General features: G+C 39.8%; 1 non-coding gene across 1 annotated transcript; it reads left to right on the top strand.

Moving 5' to 3' along the window:
* Positions 1-2,189: 2,189 nt before the first annotated feature.
* Positions 2,190-2,296, top strand: LOC126069791 (U6 spliceosomal RNA). The gene has a single exon (XR_007516060.1). It is a non-coding gene; the product is annotated as a U6 spliceosomal RNA (small nuclear RNA).
* Positions 2,297-20,869: the final 18,573 nt, after the last annotated feature.

Here is a 20,869-nt window from a genome sequence, read left to right on the forward strand (position 1 = left end):
TGTTATCCATTATTTGTTATGAGCCACACATTTGAATGCCTTTGCGTAGTCAATAAAACACAGGTAAACATCTTTCTGGTGTTCTCTGCTTCCAGCCAGAATCCATCTGACATCAGCAATGATATCCCTGGTTCCATGTCCTCTTCTGAAACCGGCCTGAATTTCTGACAGTTCCCTGTTGATACACTGCTGCAGCCACTTCTGAAAGATCTTCAGCAAAATTTTGCTTGCATGTGATATTAATGATATTGTTCGATAATTTTCACATTTGATTGGATCACCTTTCTTGGGAACAGGCATAAATATGGATGTCTTCCAGTCAGATGGCCAGGTAGCTGTCTTCCAAATTTCTTGGCATAGACAAGTGAGCACTTCCAGAGCTGCATCACTTTGCTGAAACATTTCAATAGATATTCTGTCAATTTCTGGAGGCTTGTTTTTCATCAATGCCTTCAGTGCAGCTTGGACTTCTTCCTTCAATACCATTGGTTCCTGATCGTATGGTACCTCTTGAAATGGTTGAACGTCTATGAATTCTTTTTGGTATAATGACTGTGTATCCCTTCCATCTTCTTTTGATGCTTCCTGCATTGTTTAATATTTTCCCCCATAGAATCCTTCACTCTTGCAATTTGAGGCTTGAATTTTTTCTTCAGTTCTTTAAGCTTGAGAAATATTCTTCCCTTTTGGTTTTCTATCTCCAGCTCTTTGCACATGCCATTATAATACTTTGCCTTCTCAAGCTGCCCTTTGAAATCTTCTGTTCAGTTCTTTTACTTCATCATTTCTTCCTTTTGCTTTAGCCACTCGATGTTCGATAGCAAGTTTTAGAGTCTCCTCTGACATCCATCTTGATCTTTTCCTTCTTTCCTGACTTTTCAATGACCTCTTGCTTTCTTCATGTATGATGTTCTTGATGTCATTCCACAACTCACCTGGTCTTTGGTCATTAATGTTCAAAGCGTCAAATCTGTTCTTAAGATGGTCTCTAAATTCAGGTGGAATATACTCAAGGTTGTATTTTGGCTCTCGTGGACTTGCTCTGATTTTCTTCAGGTTCAACTTGAACTTGCATATGAACGATTGACGGTCTGTTCCACAGTCGGCCCGTGGCCTTGTTCTAACTGATGATATTGAGCTTTCCCATGGTCTCTTTCCTCAGATGTAGTTTATTTGATTCTTGCGTATTTCATCTGGTGAGGTCCATGTGTAAAGTCACCGTTTATGTTGGTGAAAAAAGGTATTTACAATGAAGAAGTCATTGGTCTTGCAAAATTCTACCATTCTATCTCCGGCATTGTTTCTATCACCAAGGCCATATCTTCCAACTATCAATCCTTCTTTGTTTCCAACTTTTGTATTCCAGTCACAAGTAATTACCAATGCACCTTGATTGCATGTTTGGTCAAGTTCAGCAGAAGCTGATAAAAATCTTCAATTGTTTCATCTTTGGCCTTAGCGGTTGGTGCATAAATTTGAATAATAGTCGTATTACCTGGCCTTCCTTGTAGGCGTATGGATATTATCTTATTGCTGACAGTGTTGTACTTCGGGATAGATCTTTAAATGTTCTATTTGATGATGAATGCAACACCACATAATAATAAATATTTATGCACCAGGGCTCCTTTGCACCTAATGCCAGAGCTCCAAAATTTGTAAAACAAACTCTAACAGAATTAAAGCGATAGACTTTTCTTAAATAATAGTAGGAGATTTCAGCACACCACTTACAATGATGGACAGAACAACTAGAAAGAAAATCAAAGACACAGAAGATCTAAACAACACTGTTAATTAACTCGATCTCATAAATACACAAAGAACACACCACCCAAGAGCAGCACAATACACATTCTTCTCTAATGTACACAGAACTTTCTCCAGAATAGATATTTTAGGCCACAAAGTAAGCCTTAATAAATTTAAAAAGATCAAAATAATACAGAGAATCTTCCTTGATCATAACTGTTTAGAAATATAAATCAATAATAGAAATACATTAAGTGAAAACTAACACATTACTAAAAAATTATTGGATCATAAAAGAAATCAAAAGTGAAATTTAAAAATATTTAGAATCAAATGAGAATGAAAACACAACATACAAAAATCTTTGGGACACAGTAAAAGCAGTATTCAGAGGAAAATTTATAGCAATAAATGCATACATTAGAAAAGAAGAAAGGGTGCTCACTTCAGCAGCACATATACTAAAATTGGAAAGATACAGAGAAGATTAGCATGGCCCCTGCACAAGGATGACACGCCAATTCATGAAGGGTTCCATATCTTGGGGAAGTCAGCACAACTGGATCAAAGCAAAAGGATAGAAATTTCCCAGACACATCCACTTTGAGGGATTGAGTAGATGGGGCTGGGGCCCTGGGGACCATAGTCTTGTGGGACATCTAGGTCAACTGGAATAATATAGCTTATAAAGTTTATAAAGTAAATGTTCTGCACCCCACTTTGGTTAGTACTGCCCGGGGTCTTAAAAGCTGGCAAGTGACCATCTAAGATATATCTATTTGTCCCATCCCACCCAGAACAAAGGAGAATGAAGAAAACCAAAGACATAAGGAAAATATTAGCCCACAGGACTAAAGGACCACATGAACCAGAGGCTCCACCAGCCCGAGACCAGAAGAACTAGATGATACCCAGCTACCACCAATGACCACCCTGATAGGGAACACAACAGAGAGTCCTGGACAGAGCAGGAGAAAAATGTAGAACAGAATTCAAATTCATGTAAAAAGATCAGATTTAATGGTCTGACAGAGACTGGAGGAACCCCCAAAACAATGGCAACCGGTCGCTCTGCTAACCCAGAACTGAAACTATTCCCAAAGCCTACTTTTCAGGCTGTAAAACAAAAAATAATACACTTGTGGAACGTGCTTCTTAGTTCAGTCAAATATATGAGACCAAATGGACAGAGACATTACAACAGATCCAACAGAACTAAAGAGGATTGTAACAGAATACTATGAAAAATAGTACTCCAGCAAATTTGAAGACCCAGAAGAAATGGACATCTAGAAACACACTACCTACCTAAATTAACTCAAATAGAAGTAGAACACTTAAACAGACCTATTACAAAAGAAGAGATAAAAGATAATCATCAAAAAACTTCCAATAGAAAAAAAGCCCTGACCCAGACAGATGTAGTGGGGGAATTCTACGAAACATTTAGAGAAGAGCTGACATTAATTCTATTCAAAGTCTTCCAAAACCTAGAAAAGGAATGAATACTCTCTATTTCATTCTATGAAGCCAGCATAAGGCTATTACCAGTCAGGTAAAGAGATCACAAAAAAGGAAAATTAGATGAATATTCCTCATGAATATAGGTGCAAAAATTCTCAACAAAATCCTAGCCAACAGCCAAGGCTGTAAATCTTTATGGAAGCAGACTGTCACATCTTTCTCCCCAGGAGCAGCTGGTGGGCTCAAACTGCCAACTTTTCAGTTAGCAGCTTTAGCACTGTGCCACCAGGTGTACCTTTAACTAAAAGTAACTCATTGCCGCTGAGTAGATTCCAACTCATAGCGACCCTATAGGGCAGAGTAGAACTGCCCCATAGGGTTTCCAAGAAACACCTGGAGGATTTGAACTGCTGACCTTTTGTTTAGCAGCCAAACTTTTAACCACTAAGCCACCAGAATTTCCAGTGTATCTTTAGGCATATATATACATATACATGTACATATACATATTTGTGTGTGCTTCATGTATAACCATATTTATAATAAACTACATGGAGGCATAGTTACGGATACCTCCTATACATAACCAAAAACCTCGCAGGATTGGTTTACTGGATTTGAAGGCTTTGGGACCATGGTTTCATGGGACAACCTGGTCAATTGGCATAATATAGTTCATGAAGATAATGGTGTACATCCTAGTGAGTAACGATTTGGGTCTTAAAAGCTAGCAAGTGACTATCTAAGATACAACTATTGGTCTCTACTAGTCTGGGAAAAAGAGAATGAAGGAAACCAAAGGCCCAAAGAAGAAACTAGTCCACAGGACTAATAGCCCACATGAACCATGGCCTCATCTAGCCTGAGATCAGAAGAACTAGTTAGTGCCTGGCTACCACTACCAACCTTTCTGACCAGGGATGCAATAGAAAATCCTGATAGGAAGGGAGAAAATGTAGAACAAAACTCAAATTCCTAAAAAAGATCAGACTTACTGGACTGATAGAGACTAGAGGAACCTCTGAGACTATCGCCCTAAGATACCCTTTGAACTTGAAACTGAAGCCACTTCCCGATGGTCACGTTTCTTCCAAATAATAGACTGGCTTACAAAATAAAAAATATCATCCTCGTGCTCCCTTAAATAATCAACTATATGAGACCAAACCGTCAACATTTACCGTAAAACAAAGATGAGAACCTAAGAGGAGTAGGAAAGCTAACTAATGGAAACAGAACAACTGAATGGAAATAATGAGAATACTGACACATTTTGAAAAATGTAACCAATGTCATGGAACAATTTATATGTTAAATGGGATTCTAATTTGCTGTGTAAACTTTCACCTAAAACACCAATAAAATATTTAAAAATAAAAAAAGAACATCCCCTTGGTAACAGCAAGGGGACTTTCCAGGAACACAGCAAATGTAACTTTCATAGAGAACTAAAATAATGCTTACCCTTCCAAGATTAGCTCAAAGTAGAATAGTTGAAAATAGCAACTGGGCTCCACTGAGGCATAAAATGGAGCCCCAGAGACCACCCAGTTGAGATTTGTCCTCAACAGACAACCTCCCGGCCAACCAGTTGTGTGGCCTCCTGGCTGTAGAGTGCCCTGCTGTTAGTACCACTGCTTCCTTGACTAGTAAGAGCACTGCTTAATAAACTGCTCCAGCATCAGCAACTGGGCCATTAGTCTCATCTCTAGCAGTACTGAGCCCTGGCTACCGTGCTGCCCCTGGCAACTCTCTGCACCATCCAGACTCCCCAAACAGGAGAACCACTTTCCACGACGTGAAATTTCTGGGGGTCTGGTGAACACAGGGGCATGTCGAGATGTTTCCTCTAAGGTGAAGGATAAGTTGTTGCATCTGGCTACTAAAAAAGAAACACAATGTCTGGTGGACCTCTTTGAATTTTGGTAGCAAAATATTCTTATTAAAGCCTGCTATTCCAGCCTATTTATTATGTGACTTGAAAAGCTGCTACTTTTGAATGGGGCCCAGAAAAAGAGAAGACTCTGCGACAGGTTCAGGCTGCCATGTAAGCTGCTCTGCCGCTTAGGTTATATGATACTCTGATTCAATGGTGCTTGAACCGTCAGTGGCAGAGATGCTGTTTGGAGTCTTGGCAGGCCCTATTGGTGAATCACGGCACAGACCCTTATGATTTTGGAGCAAAGCCCTGCTATCTGCTGATTATTACTCTCCTTTTAGAAACAGCTTTTGGCTTATTACTGGATCTTAGTGGAGACTGAATGCTTAACCATGGACCACCAAGTTACCACGTGACTTGAGCTGCCCCTCATGAGCTGGGTGTTGTCTGACTCACAAAGTCATAAAATTGGACGTGCACAGCAGCATTCCATCATCAAATGGAAGTGGTATATATGAGACTGGGCTCAAGCAGGCCCAGAAGGCACAAGTAATTTACATGAGGAAGCAGCCCAAATACCCATGGTACCCTTTCCTGTTACATTACCTTTTCTCTCCCAGTCTGCACTGATGGACTCATGGTGAGTTCCGTATGATCAGTTGATTGAGACAGAAAACTTGTACCTGGTTTACACAACATGGAGGCACCACTTGAAAGTGGACAGCTTCAGTATTGCAGCCCCTTTCTGGGACTTCACTGAAGTGACGGAAAGGAATCCTCCTAGTGGGCAGAACTTCAAGCAGTGTCCCTGGTTGTTCATTTTGCTTGGAAGGAAAAATGGCCAGATGTGTGATTGTATAATAATTCCTGGGCCATGGCCAATGGTTTTGATAGATGGTCAGGGTCTTGAGAGGAACAAGATTGGAAAATTGGAGGCAAGGGGGTATAGGGATGAGGTATGTTAATAGACCTCTCGGAATGGGCCAAAGATGTGAAGATATTTGTGTCTCATGTGAATGTTCACCAAAGAGTGACCTCAGCAGAGGAGGATTTTAACAATCAAGTGGACAGGATGACAAGTTCTGTGGACACCAATCAGCCTTTTTTTCCAGCTGCTCCTGTCATTGATCAATAGAATTATAAACAAAATGGCCATGGTGACAAGGATGAAGGTTATTCATGGGCTCAGAAACATGGGCTTCATCACCAAGGCCAACTTAGCTACAGCCACTGCTGGGTGCCCAATCGGCCAGCAGCAGAGACCAACACTGTGTTCCCAATACGGCACTATTACTCAGGTTGATCACCCAGCAACCTGGTGGCAGCCTGATTACATCGAACTGCTTCCATTATGGCAAAGGAGGAATTTTGCTCTTACTGAGATAGACACTTACACTGTATACTATTTTTTCTTCCCTTTTATGCAATTCTTCAGCCAAAACTACTGTCTGTGGACTTACAGAATGCCTAATCCACCATCATGGTATGGCACACAGCATTGCCTAAGATTAAGGGACTCATTTCACAGCAAATAAAGTGCACCAGTGGGCCTATCCTAATGTAATTCAATGGTCTTACCATGTTCCCCAACGTTCTAAAGCAACTGGCTTTATAGAACTCTGGAATGGCCTGTTAGACTAAATTGCAGCACCAACTAGGTGACAATAACTTGCAGGGCTGGGGAAATGTTCTCCAGGAGGCTTTATATCCTCTTGATTTAGATGTGCTGCTGTTTCTTCCAAAGCCACAATTCATGGGTCCAGGAATCAAATGGTGGAAATGGGAGCGGCTCCACTTGCTATTATCTCTAGCCTTCCACTTGCAAAATTTTTGCTTCCTTTTCCTATAAGCCTATGCTCTGCTGCTCTAGAAGTTTTAGTTCTAAAAGGGGGAATGCTCCCACAAGGAGACACAACACTGGTTCCATTGAATTGGAAGGTAAGAATGCCACTCGGCCACTTTGGGCACCTCATGCCTGTTAACCAACAGGCAAATAAGGGAGTTACTACAGTAAAACCTGTGAAAGCCAGAACCCAGGTGTAAAAATGACGTGGGGGAGACATTTCACCTCCTCTAACTTAACAAGGAGGAAGGAGAATCAAGATAAATAGCCCGAGGCTAATTCATACGAAGCAGAGGTCAAGTATGGCTCTGCTGTCTGCCATCTTTACCAATTCTGACTCCATCTGTCCCTCCCACAGCCCAGTTTACTTTTCCACTGAGTCCGATAATTCATCCCAATGGGCACACAGAACTCATAGACAATACTCACGATTATGGGGTTTATTAGGGAAGTAACAGGTTGCAGTTCAGGTTCAGGAATACTCCAAGTACAGTTCTTTGATCAGGGCAGCCTCTTCTCAGTCATGCCACAAGGCACACGTCTCTCTGGCCCCTCAGCCTCTACCCTGCTCAGGCAAGTTACAAAGCTCTTGTAGCTCTGCCAGTAAGTGCCCCAAGGCACCCTACTCCACCAGTAAGCCCTGGCCTGAAGGTGCTCAGTTCTAGTTCTAGGAAACTTAGCTCCACCAAGTGCCTGGAGGTGCCCTACTCTGCCAGAAAGCCTCCTGCCTGAAGGCACACAGCTTTCTTGTTCCATGGGCTGAGTCTTGTCCTGCTGGTCTCTTGGTTTTGCTGTCACCATTTCTCTGTTGCTATTTCTTACCATCTTCAGTGTTACATCTCTCTCACTCATATTCCTGGTTCCAGGAGTTTATCAGTGCAGGGATTCTAGGTCCAAACGACGCTCTCTGCTCCTGGCTCTTCTTTCTTGGCGGTGGTGAGATCCTCTCCTCCACCTCCAGGATGGCTTATTTTTAAGCCTAGTAGGATGGCAAAACTGACCAATCCCTTCATTAGGGTTCCATATACCTTATTTGCATAGTCCCACTCAATCACTGTGTGTGAGTCACAAAGATGTCACAAAGACTATGGGCTATATTAAGCAATTCATTGCATTGCACTATGTCAGGCAGAAACCTGTTAGAAAAGGAAAACTAAAATATTTTCCACTAAAACTAGCCATGGAAAAGTGGTAAGACTGTACACTGTCAAAGGCAGAAAACTTTCAGGAGCCAGAAAAACAAGGCAGTCTCATCAAGTTCCAGCTCTCACAGGTTTCACTGCACATTGGCTGGTGTGATTGGTCCTGATTACCAAAGGGACTGTTATTAAACATTGGAGATGAATCACAGTATGCCTGAAAATTACAGTGGAATTAAGGCAGGACTTCTAATAGACCAGACCCTTCAGGAAAGAAGGTTTTTTCACTCTCCTCACCCCGCCCCTCAGACACTGAGCCATGACTGGCTGAGGTGCTTGCTGAGGACAAAGGGAGAATGGAATGGGTGGTGGAAGAAGATAGTCATAAATACCAGCTATGACCACATGACCATTTGCAGAACAGAGTACTGTAATTTTTACGAGTATTTCTTCCTTGTTGTGTTACGAATGTTTTTGTGTGGATGTACATACATATATGTTGTTGTTGTGTGCCACTGAGTCAATTCTGACTCATAGTGATCCTATACGACAGAATAGAACTGTCCTATAATGTTTCCTAGGCTGCAATCTTTACAGGTGCAGATCACCAGGTCTTTTCTCCCACGGAGCTGCTGGTAGGTTTGAACTGCCAACCTATTGGTTAGCAGCCTAGCACTTAAACATTGCCTCACCAGGGCTCCTAACATATATATATATATAGTGTATATACTTTTTTTTTATACATATATGTGTGTATATATGTATAGCAAAATCTTTGTTTTATTCTCTCTTAAGCCATTAAATAAAATTTTATTTATTTATTTATTCTCTCTTAACCCATTACTTATCATAAAATTCAAGATGTAAAAGGGGTTAGTGCATTTTTTTTGTTGTACGCATGTTAGTTGTATCATGTTAGGGAGAAGTATGACTTTGTCTTTATTTGGCAATTTTGTATGGTTTAAGGGGATGTGTATGGGTGCCAAGCTGACAAGGGATGAACTGTGGCGGTTAATTTTTTAAAATAATATTTCATTGTGCTTTCAGTGAAAATTTACACAGCAAATTAGGTTCCCATTTGAAAATTTCTATACAAATTGTTCAGTGACATTAGTTTAATTTTTCACAGGTGTCATTCTCATTAATCATGTTGATTGTTCCCTTTCCAGTGTCCTAGTTTCCCTGCCCCCTTATCTTCTCACCTTTGTTTCAGGGTACTTGTTGAAGTTTTGGTCTCATATGGTTTTTTTATAATGGAGCATTGTATTTACGGGTAATATCCCTTATTTTGTGTGCCAGCTATTTCACTAAAAGGTGACCTTGGGGTTGTTTTTTCTGGTGAAGGTCTAAAAAGTCTCTCAGGCAATAGTCTCAGGGAGTCCTGTAGTCTCAACTGGTCCAATAAGTCTGAACTTTTTAAGAATTTGAGTTGTGTTCCTTGTTTTTCTCCCATTCTATCAGGGTCCATCTATTGTGGCCCTGATCAAAACGGTCTATAGCTGTAGCCAGGAACCATTTAGTTCTTCTCGTGATGGTTAATTTTTTGTGTCAATTTGGCTAAGCTATGGTTCCCAGTGGTTTGGCCAAATAGCACTAGTTGTTGTTTGATAATATGATGTAATGTAATGTAATTAACTTCTATTATATAATCTAATGTAATCAATCAGTTGAAAGGAGAGTTTCCTTAGGGTGTGGCCTGCTTTCAAAGTATAAATAGATATTTTGGCAGAACTAACTCTCTCTCTCAACTCTGCACTCTTCCCATCACTCGACCTATAGATATTGGGACACAAGCCTGCAGAAGTTTCTAGCCTGCCACCTGACCTATGGATTTTGGACTTGCTAGCCTCCCCACCCCCCCACACACAATCCCGTGAGCCAGCAGAAGTCTCCATTCTGTTGCCCCTAACCTACAGATTTTGGACATTACAGTCCCCACAATTGTGTGAACCAATCCCTTAAAGTAAATCAATATATCTATATAGATATCTATATATTTACATTTGCATATGTCTCTCTATCTCTATATCTGTTGATACAGATATAGATATAGATAGATATAGATATAAAATGCCTCACCAGTTCTGTTTCTTTAAAGAACACTGACTAAAACAGGGGTCATTGAGCTTACATGAACGATGGTGTAATATTTTGAAAAAGGATAGTGACAATGGTGGCATAACATGAAAAATATGATCAATGAATTGTAAACATGGAAAATGTATTGGTGAATATTTTAGTGTGTATACTTTTACTACAATTTAAAAAAAAGTTCAATTTAAAAAAGGTAATGCAGATTCTGTCACCCTCTGCTCAAAACCTGACAATGTATACCATCATGTTCAGCAAAAGCCAAAGTCCTTAAAATAGACTCCAATTCCCTTAATTATCTGACCGCCATGATCTCTCTCATTCTCTCGTGACCTCATCTCATTCTTTCTCCCTCACTAATTCCACTCCAGTCACACTGACCTTCTTGCTGTTCTTCGAACATATCAGGGCCTTTGCACTTGCTACTCTTTTTGTCTGTACTAGTCTTCCCCCATATATCTACAAGGCATCCTCCAGCATTTATTACCCTCTTCCTTTTTTTTATTTTTCTACATGGCACTTAATGTAGAAAACACCATCAATCATTTTATTTTACTTATAAATTTATTTTACTTATTTCCTTTTCTATTATTGTATGTTCCCCCCATGGAAACCCTGGTTGCTTAGTGGTTAAGTACTATGGCTGCTAACCAAAGGGTCAGCAGTTCAAATCTGCCAGGCGCTCCTTGGAAACTCTACGGGGCAGTTCTACTCTGTCCTATAGGGTCGCTATGAGTCGGAAACGACTCGACGGCACTGGGTTTGGTTTTTATGTTCCCCCTATAAAAGAATGCAACCTCTGTGAGGGCTGAATCTTTTTTTCTATTTTGTTCACTGTTGTATTCCCGGCACCTGGGACAGTGCCTGGAACTTAGTAGGTACTCAATAAATATTTATCAGATGCATTGAATGAAGGAAGGCACAGATAATGCATAAACAGCGTTCTGTGCGATTTCCTTGGCCACAGTAGATTGAAGAACTCATTTATAAAATCAAACTCTGGATTTTTTGTCCTTAGTGTTGGTGCTTGGGAGTTCCTTCAAAAGGATTTCCTATATTTTTGTCCTAGACTTTCCTGAGCATACTGCATCTGACTCTCATTAGGGTTCCTCATGACTCTGGGTGTGCAGCCACTGAAGTCCCAGGACGCTGTCGGCGGAATTTGCAAGAAGAAACCACCAGGAGGCAAAATGCCATTGCAGAGACACAGGATCAGGGTGGGAAACACCCAGGACAAATTCACCTCTGTACAGCTACCTCTCCGTGATGAAGACCCCCTCAAGTTGGCAAATCAGTGCCACAGAGGGAAGGAAGCATGAGCTATGTGAAATAATAATAACCATAACTGTAGTGATAATTTACTTGTATAGGGTCTTTCATAACTTACAAAGGTGCCTTATACATGGTAACTTAGTCTCACATTTCTAGTGCAGATTATTATCTCCATTTTACCAAATCAGGAATCTGAGGCTCTGAGAAGCTCAGCAACTTGACATTTATGCTCTTCCATGGCTTTAGGGGTAATAAAACATTTCCTTTACTCTACACCTTATATCCAGAAAGCTTCTGATGTAGGCATATAAGACTCTTATCTCAAACTACTTGGATTCAAATCCTGGTTCTTCCACTTGCAAGCTGTGTGTCCTTGGGCATGTTAATTAACCTGTGTACCTCAGTTTCTGTATTATATTATTGCTAATATTCTTTTTTAATATTCATTTAGTTAATACATATTACATGTTTAGAAGAATGCCTGACACATAATACATGTTCAATAAAAATTTGCTATTGTTTACTTTTATGATTATTATAAGTGCATTTGCATAGAATCATTTCCATCTTGTCCTGTTTAACCTGGTCTGCGTGTCAGAATCTAGTGAAACAGTTCTACTGCTAGAGAGAACTGAAGGCCCAGGCACCATGAAAATACTTCAGGTGACCAGGCATGAGGCTACTCCTCAGCTCATGAAGAAGACTTACTAGGATCCTGGAATTATGCTTTGGGCAACAGGTGGATTGTGGTGAATACAACAACAAAAGCAGGTTTTCTAGGAAGAGGAAAGGAATAAGTTTATTTTTAGGCATTTTTAATTTGACATTCCTTGGGAACATTTAGAGGAAATTTTCTCAGAGTCTGGCTCAGAAGAAGCTCTCATTCAGTATTTGTTGAATAAATTAAGGAATGAACGTCCATGAGATATTTCAAAATAGAAGCCCGAAGCTTAGAAATAAACAAGGACTCAAGACAGAGATTTGAAAGTCATCACCTATTTTCTACAGGCAATGCTGCCTGATGGCCCCCTGAGATTATCTCTGGGATGTGTCAACCATCTCCTCTATATTACTGTGCTTTTGATATTATTGATGAGAGCTGCTCTAGAGATCCCTGTATTTCGATTTCAGTGGATAAAGATGTTAGTGTGGGAGACTGTGAGACTTTCTTCAGGCCTAGCCATCTTCCAGGGTAGGTTCTGATCACCTGAGCTAATAACTCACTGAATGCCTACTCTGTACAAGGTGCTTGAAGAAGGTAGGGATATGAAGAGATGAGTATGGTTATAGTCAGATGCCACAAGCCTCCAAGAAACTGCTTGTCTAGCTGGGGAAACATCCATGGACATGACTCCTCTATCAAGCAATAAACCAAAAAAAAAAAAAAAACTTTGCCATCAAGTCAATTCTGACTCATAGTGACCCTATAGGACAGAGTAGAACTGCCCCATAGTGTTTCCAAGGAGCATCTGGTGGATTCAAACTGCCGACCTTTTGGTTTGCAGCCGTAGTTCTTTAACCACTACTCCACCAGGGTTTCCAGTATGAGGTAAATATTCTCCTCAAGGTGCAAATTCATCTTGTTTTGGATAAATTGTCAAAGGTCAGCATACATAACTTCCCATCTTAACACTCCCACCCCAAAACAGTTCCCTGTCACCTTCAGGGTAAAGTTTGAATCCTGAGCATGTCATTCGTTGTCCTCCATGGTCCAATCTCCCCTGACCACACCCACCGTAACCCCAGTCTCAACTCTTACATTTTTCCTTCTAATAGATTTTCTTCCAACTCCATGAGACTTCGCCATCACTTGAACAGGGCAACCCATTTTCTGCACTATGCCTTTATCTGAGCGGTTTTCTCCATCCGAAATGCTCTTTTCCTCCTTCCCACTCCCCTGCATTCTTTCTCAACACACACACAGATACACACAAATGTGCACACACAAACACGTACACATACACACACCTACACATTACTCAAACACAAATGTGCACACACACTGACACACTCAAACACACATACCCTTCTCTTCTGTTCAAATCCTTTTTAACCTTTAAGGCCTAGCTAAAATACCATCTGCTCTGAGAAGCCTTCCCTTACTGCATCTGACTCCTTTTAATCCAACTTCAGAACTAAGGACTTTCACCTTGGTGCTCCTCCACCATGTTGCTTGTACTTCTACTGAGCCCTCATTCTATTTCTCCTGGCTTTTATCATATGACTTTGTGAGAAGCAGTACTGCATGGAGATTCAGACCATAGGCCACAGAATCAGACAGACAGGGATAGAAGATACCCGTTTCACTTCTCAACCTTGGAAAATTGACAGATCCTATCTGAGCATGTTTCCATATCTATGATGTGGGGCTAAAAATAACGCCTAGCTCACAAGAGTTTCTGAGAATTAAATGATTTAAACAAGGTAAAAATTTTAGCACAAAGCAGTATGCACTCAATTATTGTTAACTATCATTATTTCTCCCACAATTGCTTCTACAGGTAGCTGTTTACATGCTTATATCCTCAACTAGATGTTCAACATATTGAAAGCAGAGGCTGAGACTTATTCATTTCAGTCTCTCCCACAACGACTAAAACAAGAGTTGGAACATGGTAGGTACTCAACAGATATATGATGAATGGATTCAAAACCATGGAAGAGGGAGTATATACACTGAGCCTTGAGGACTGAGTGGGATACCCATAAGTGGTGGAGGATGGGAAAGGGAATTCAAGGTGCCAGGAACAGTGCAAGTAAAAATCCAAAGAATGTTGGGGAGATGAGAAAAAGCTTAGTACAGGGATGTGAAGGGGAAGAGTAAGAATGAAACTAATATTTAGGGCTCTCCAACACGTTGGGAAGGAAATCAAGGAAAACACAGACAAAACCAATGAAAACACAGCCAAAATCAAGGAAAACAAAGACAAAGCGATAGAATACAGGAACATAATACAAAAATAAAGCACCAAAATAAACAATTAGAAATCATACAAAAACAGCAACTAGAAATACAAAAAATAAACAAAATTTCAGAAATGGACAATTCAAAAGAAGGTTTTAGCATCAAATTTGAAACAATGGAAGCCAGAATCAGTGAGCTTGAAGAGGAACCCTTGGATGCCACATTGCATGAGGAAAATCAGAGAAAAGAATGAAGAAAATATAAGAATTATTCAGGACACAATGAAGAGCAAAAATCTGTGCATGATAGGAGTTCCAGAACAGGGGGAGAAAATGAAAAATACAGAGAAGATGGTTCAAGATTTGGTGGCAGAAAACTTCCCAAATATCATGAAAGACGAAAAGTTGACCATCCAAGAAGCTCAACGAACCCCATATAGGACAGAACACAAAAGAAAGTCACCAAGACATATCATAAATACAAAGAAAGAATCCTGAGAGCAGCTTGAGAAAAACAAAAAGTCACTCTTAAAGAGAAAACAAGATTAAACTCTGATTAAAAAACCAAAAACCAAACCCAGTGCCGTCAAGTCAATTCTGACTCATAGCGACCCTATAGGACAGAGTAGAGCTGCCCCATAGAGTTTCCAAGGAGTGCCTGGCGGAGTTGAACTGCTGACGTTTTGGTTAGCAGCCGTAGCACTTAACCACTATGCCACCAGGGTTTCCAAATTCTGATTACTCAGCAGAAACTATGCAGACAAGAAGGCAATGGGATGACATATATAAAAGCTTGAAAGGAAAAAACTGCCAACCAGGAATAATATATCCTGCAAATCTCCCTCTCAAATATGATTGCAAAGTTAGGACATTTCCAGATAAAAAGGAATTTGTAATATCCAAATCAAACTTACAAGAAATATTAAAGGGAGTCCTTTGGTTAGAGAACCAATATCAAACAGCTACTGGAGTCTAGGACACAGGCCAGCATCAGCCAGATACCAACCTAGGTAGAAAACTTTCAATAATAAAACAAAGCTAAAATGCTTAAAACAAGAAAACAGAGATGTCGATCTGTAAATGATGACAACATCTAAACAATAAAAGGGGGAATAAATGGTGTAGTACAGAACTTTCAAATGAAGAAGAAGCCAACACAATATCAAGTAATAAAAGACTGGTTAAAATTTAGGAAGATAATGGTAAATTCCAAGGTAACCACAAAGAAAGTTAACAAACTTACTCATCAGGGTAAAAAAGAAGAAAAACATGAAGTCTCAGTAAACACAAAATCTATAATAGCAAAAGAAAAGAAATAAAAATCCACAAAAAGGAACTCAGCACAGGAAAGTAAGAGGAACAAAGAAAACTTCTGCACCACAAAAAAAAGTACAATATGACATATTCATACCTATTGATACTCATACTGAAAGTAAATGGTTTAAATGCACCTGTAAAGAGAAGAGAGAGGCAGAAAGGATAAAAAAGCATGACTCATCAATAAGAGACATACCTTAGACAAAAAGACATAAATATATTAAAAATCAAAGGATGGAAAAAAATATCAAGCACACAGTAATCAAAACAGGGCAGGAGTGGCAATGCTAATTTGAGATAAAATAGACCACCACAAAAGACAAGGAAGGATATTATATAATGATTAAAGGGACAATCCACCTAGAAGATGTAACCTTAGTAAATATCTATGCACCCAATGACAGGGCTCCAAAATACTTAAAAGAAACTCTAACAGCACTGAAAAATAAATGGACAGCTCCACAATAATAGTAAGAGACTTCAACACACCACTCTCAGTAAAGGACAGAACCTCTAAAAAGAAACTCAACAAAGATACAGATGATCTAAAGGGCAAAATCAAGCAACTTGACATCATAAACATATATAGAACATTCCACCCAACAGCAGAAAAGTATACATTCTTTTCCAAAGCACATGGAACAGCCTCCAGAAGAGACCACATTTTAGGCCACAAAGCAACTCAATAAAACACAAAACATGAAAATAATAAAAAGCCTTCTCTCTGATCACAACGCATTACAGTAGAAATCAATAATGGGTGACTGGATAACATCTGTTTTGAACACAACTGGGTAATAGCAGAAATCAAACAGGAAATAAAACATTTCCCAGAATTAAATAAGCATGAAAACACATCATACAAAAACCTCTGAGACACAGAAAAGGTACTGCTCAGAGGTCAAATTATAGCAATAAAAATGCATATCAAAAAGAAAAATGGGCCAAGATCAAAACATTAGCCTGACAACTAGAACAAATACAAAGAGAACAGCAAAAGAACCCCACAACCACCAGAAGGAAGGAAATAATAAAGATAGAGCAGAAAAAAATGAATTAGAGAACATAAAAACAATAGAAAAAAATCAACAAAACCAGAAGTTGGTTCTTTGAAAAGATCAGCAAAATCAACAAACCATTGGAGACTGACAAAAGAAAAACACGAGAGGAAGCAAATCACCCACATAAGAAATGAGATGGGGAGGCAGGGCCAAGAAAGTGGAGTAGTCAGACGATTCCAGTCGTCACTCTTACAACAAAGACCAGAAAAGACAAGTGAATCAATTGTTTCTATGACAAGATAGGAGCCAGGAACAACAAAGGCAAAGTTAAGAAATTGGACTGAGCAAAATGGAGAGGGAGAGACAGTTCAGAAGCAGCAAGGAGTTGCCAGACCTCACTTGGCAGGAACCGGTGCCCCTCAGCCTTGATCAATTGAGGCAACCGTGGCGAGGCTGGCAGTAGCATTCTGGACGTGGTTCTTTCAGCCACACAGAGTGAGTGGCAGAGTCTATTCATGCCTCTGGAATCAGCAAGTAACAGTACTCTTGGCAAAAGTTAAGTGCTTGTGTCTAATTTACCACATGGATCTAAAAGCACAAAAGCACCCCTTTCAAAAGAACTCCCTCCCATTTATCGGATCCCTCCTCCAACTGCCCCAGGCTCCAAGTCAACTTCAGTGGAAGTCGATTTTCTTGGGCCTGAGATAGATCCTGCCACATTCCCTGAGCCATCCTCTCAGCCTTGGAGAAGGAACAAATTTTAAAAATGGGGAAAAAAATAATCTGATGGCTCTCCTGAGCTGAGAACTCAAAGCACAAGTGGCTCCTGTCCAGGCACAAGTGGAGCACAGGCTTTGAATGCCTTTCACCAATATATGCACCTGTGTGGGCACATTCCAGCAGCTAGAACCTTGATGACAAGGTGCAAGGTTGTATGTGCCTGAGGTCCGACTTTAACTGTTTCAGCTGTGCAGTGGAGAGGCAGGTTTTGAAGTTTGACACTGTTCTGCATATTAAGCATGGTCCTCATATACTCACATCAGGGGCCTGAGGACTGGTGGTTCCACCCACACCACTTAGCCACCCACAACAGGTGTCCAAGGATAAATGGTGCCTCCAGTCCTTACAGCTAAAAGCACTGGGTGCCCATGGTCCAGCTGCAGAGCCCTACCACCTGTGCACTCCAGGGAACATGGATGTGCATTCCTCACAGACACTCGAGGGATGGTTGTCAGCCCCCTGCCTCAAAATGTGACCCCCTGCTGCAACTAGGTACTTGTGCATACATCAATCGCCACTGCTCCTCTAAGACTGTAGGTGACAGCCTTCACCACATACTTGGTGACCAGCTACATGGACACCTGAGCTGAATCCATACAAGAAAAGTGAGTGGACTCCTAGGCTCATATACCTGATAACATCTCAAGCCATCTGGTGACAGGACATTAGAACTTCAAAGGCATAAATCATCAAGCTGGCACACTCACGCAGCCTATTTGGGTATATAAACACAAAACAAAGCAAGAAGCCAGGACACAGTAAGAAAACATAAAATAAATTAATATAATAATTTATAGATGGCTCAGAAACAACAGTCAATATAAAATCACATAAAGCAATAGACCATAATCACTTCAACAAGCTCCCAAAACAAAGAATCAAGGAACCTTCTGGATGAAGAAATCCTCCTGGAATTACCAGAGGCAGAATACAAAAGATGAGTACACAGAACTCTTCAAGAAATCAGGAAGGAGATCAGGCAAAATGCAGAAAAAGCAAAGGAACACACGGATAAAGCAGTTGAGGAAATTAAGGTTATTCAAAGGCATAAAGAAAAATTTATTAGGCTGCAAAGAACACATACAGAGACAACAATGAGAAATTCAGAAAATTAATAAAATTTGAGAATTAGACACCTCAGTAGAAAGTCAGAGGAACAGAATAGAGGATATGGAAGTCAGAATTAATGAGATAGAAGATAAAACACTTGGCACCAACATATTCAAAGAAAAATCACATAAAAGAATTAAAAAAAAAATGAAGAAACCCTAAGAATCATGTGGGACTGTGTGAAGAAAAATAACCTATGAGTGATTGGAGTACCAGAACAGGGAGGCAAAACAGAAAATAGAGAATTGTTGAAGATTTGTTGGCAGAAAACTTCCCTGATATCGTGAAGATGAGAAGATATCTGTCCAAGATGCTCATCGAGACCCACACAAGGTAGTTCCCAAAAGAAAGTCATCAAAACATATTATAATAAAACTTGCCAAAACCAAAGATAGAGAGAGAATTATAAGAGCAGCTAGGGATAAATGAAAACTCACCTACAAAGGAGAGTCAATAAGAATAAGCTCGGACTACTCAGCAGAAACGATGCAGGGAAGAAGGCGATGGGATGACATATATAAAGCCTTGAAGAAAAAAATTGCCAGCCAAGCATCACGTATCCAGCAAAACCGTCTCTCAAATATGAAAGCAACATTAGGACATTTCCAGATAAAGAGAAGTTTATAGAAATGCAAAAACCAAACCAAAGCTAAAGAAATACTAAAGGGAGTTCTCTGGTTAGAAAGTCAATAACCCAAGACTAGAACACAAGACAGAGTAACCAGATATCAAACCAGATAGGGAAATCACAAAAAATAAATAAAGATTTTTAAAAAATGCTCAAAACAGGGAAACACTGACATCATTATGTAAAAGGTGACAAAACTAAATCAATAAAAAAAAATCAATAAAGAGGGGCTAAAAAATGTAGTCATAGATCTTTCACATGGAGAAGTCAAGGCGATATAGAGAGATAAATCTTTGGTTTTAACTTAGAAAAATAGGCGTAAATGATAAGGTAGCCACAAGGGACACTAACAACCCTACGCATTAAAATAAAATACAAGAAAAACATAAAGACTCAGCAAAAAGAAAGTCTACAACGATGAAAAAGAGGAAAAAACGAAACCCAGTGCCGTCAAGTCGATTCTGACTCACAGTGACCTATAGGACCACGTAGAACTCCCCCATAGAGCTTCCAAGGAGCACCTGGCAGATTCGAACCGCCGACCCATTGGTTAGCAGCCGCAGCACTTAACCACTATGCCACCAGGGTTTCCAAAAGACAATAGATAAAGAAAAACTACTTAGCACAGAAATTAGGTGGAAAAAAGAACCTGTCAACAGCACACACAAAAAGGTATCAAAATGACAACATCAGACTCACATCTATCTATAATTATGCTGATGTAAATGAACTAAATGCACCAATAAAGAGACAGAGACTGGCAGAATGGATTAAAAAAAAGCATGATCCATCTATATGCTCCCTACAAGAGACACACCATAGACACAAACAAACTAAAACTCAAAGGACGGAAGAAAATATATCAAGAAAACACCAATCAAAAAAGAGCAGGAGTGGCAATATTACTTTTGGACAAAATAGACTTTAAAGAAAAATCCACCACAAAGGGTAAGATACAATGTAATAATTAAAGGGACAATATACCAGGAGGATATAACAATATTAAATATTTATGCACCAAACCACAGAGCTTTAAGATACACACACACGCACACACAAAAAAAACTCTAACAGCGTTGAAAAGCCACATAGACAGCTCCACAACATTAGTAGGAGACTTGAACACACCACTTTTGTTGAAGGACAGAAAACCCAGAAAGAAGCTCAATAAAGACACGGAAGGTCTAAATGCCACAATCAAACAACTTGATCTCATAGACATATACAGAACACTCCACCCAACAGCAGTCAAGTATACTTTCTTTTCCAGTGCACATGGAACATTCTCTAGAATGGGCCACATATTAGGTAATAAAGCAAGCCTTCACATAATCCAAAACATTCAAATATTACAAAGTATCTTCTCTGACCATAAAGCCATAAAAGAAGAAACCAATAGCAGAAAAAGCAGGGAAAAGAAATAAAACACATGGAAACTGAACAATACCTTGCTCAAAAACGACTGTGTTACAGAAGAAATTAAGGACGGAATAAAGAAATTCATAGAATCAAAACAGAATGAAAACACTTCCTATCAGAACCTTTGAGATACAGTTAAAGCAGTGCTCAGAGGCCAATTTATAGCAATAAATGCACACATACAAAAAGAAGAAAGGGTCAAAATCAAAGAATTATGCCTACAACTTGAACAAATAGAAAGAGAGCAACAAAAGAACCACTCTGGCACCA

The sequence above is a fragment of the Elephas maximus genome, chromosome X (assembly GCF_024166365.1).
Source record: "Elephas maximus indicus isolate mEleMax1 chromosome X, mEleMax1 primary haplotype, whole genome shotgun sequence".
Taxonomy (NCBI): Eukaryota; Metazoa; Chordata; class Mammalia; order Proboscidea; family Elephantidae; genus Elephas; species Elephas maximus.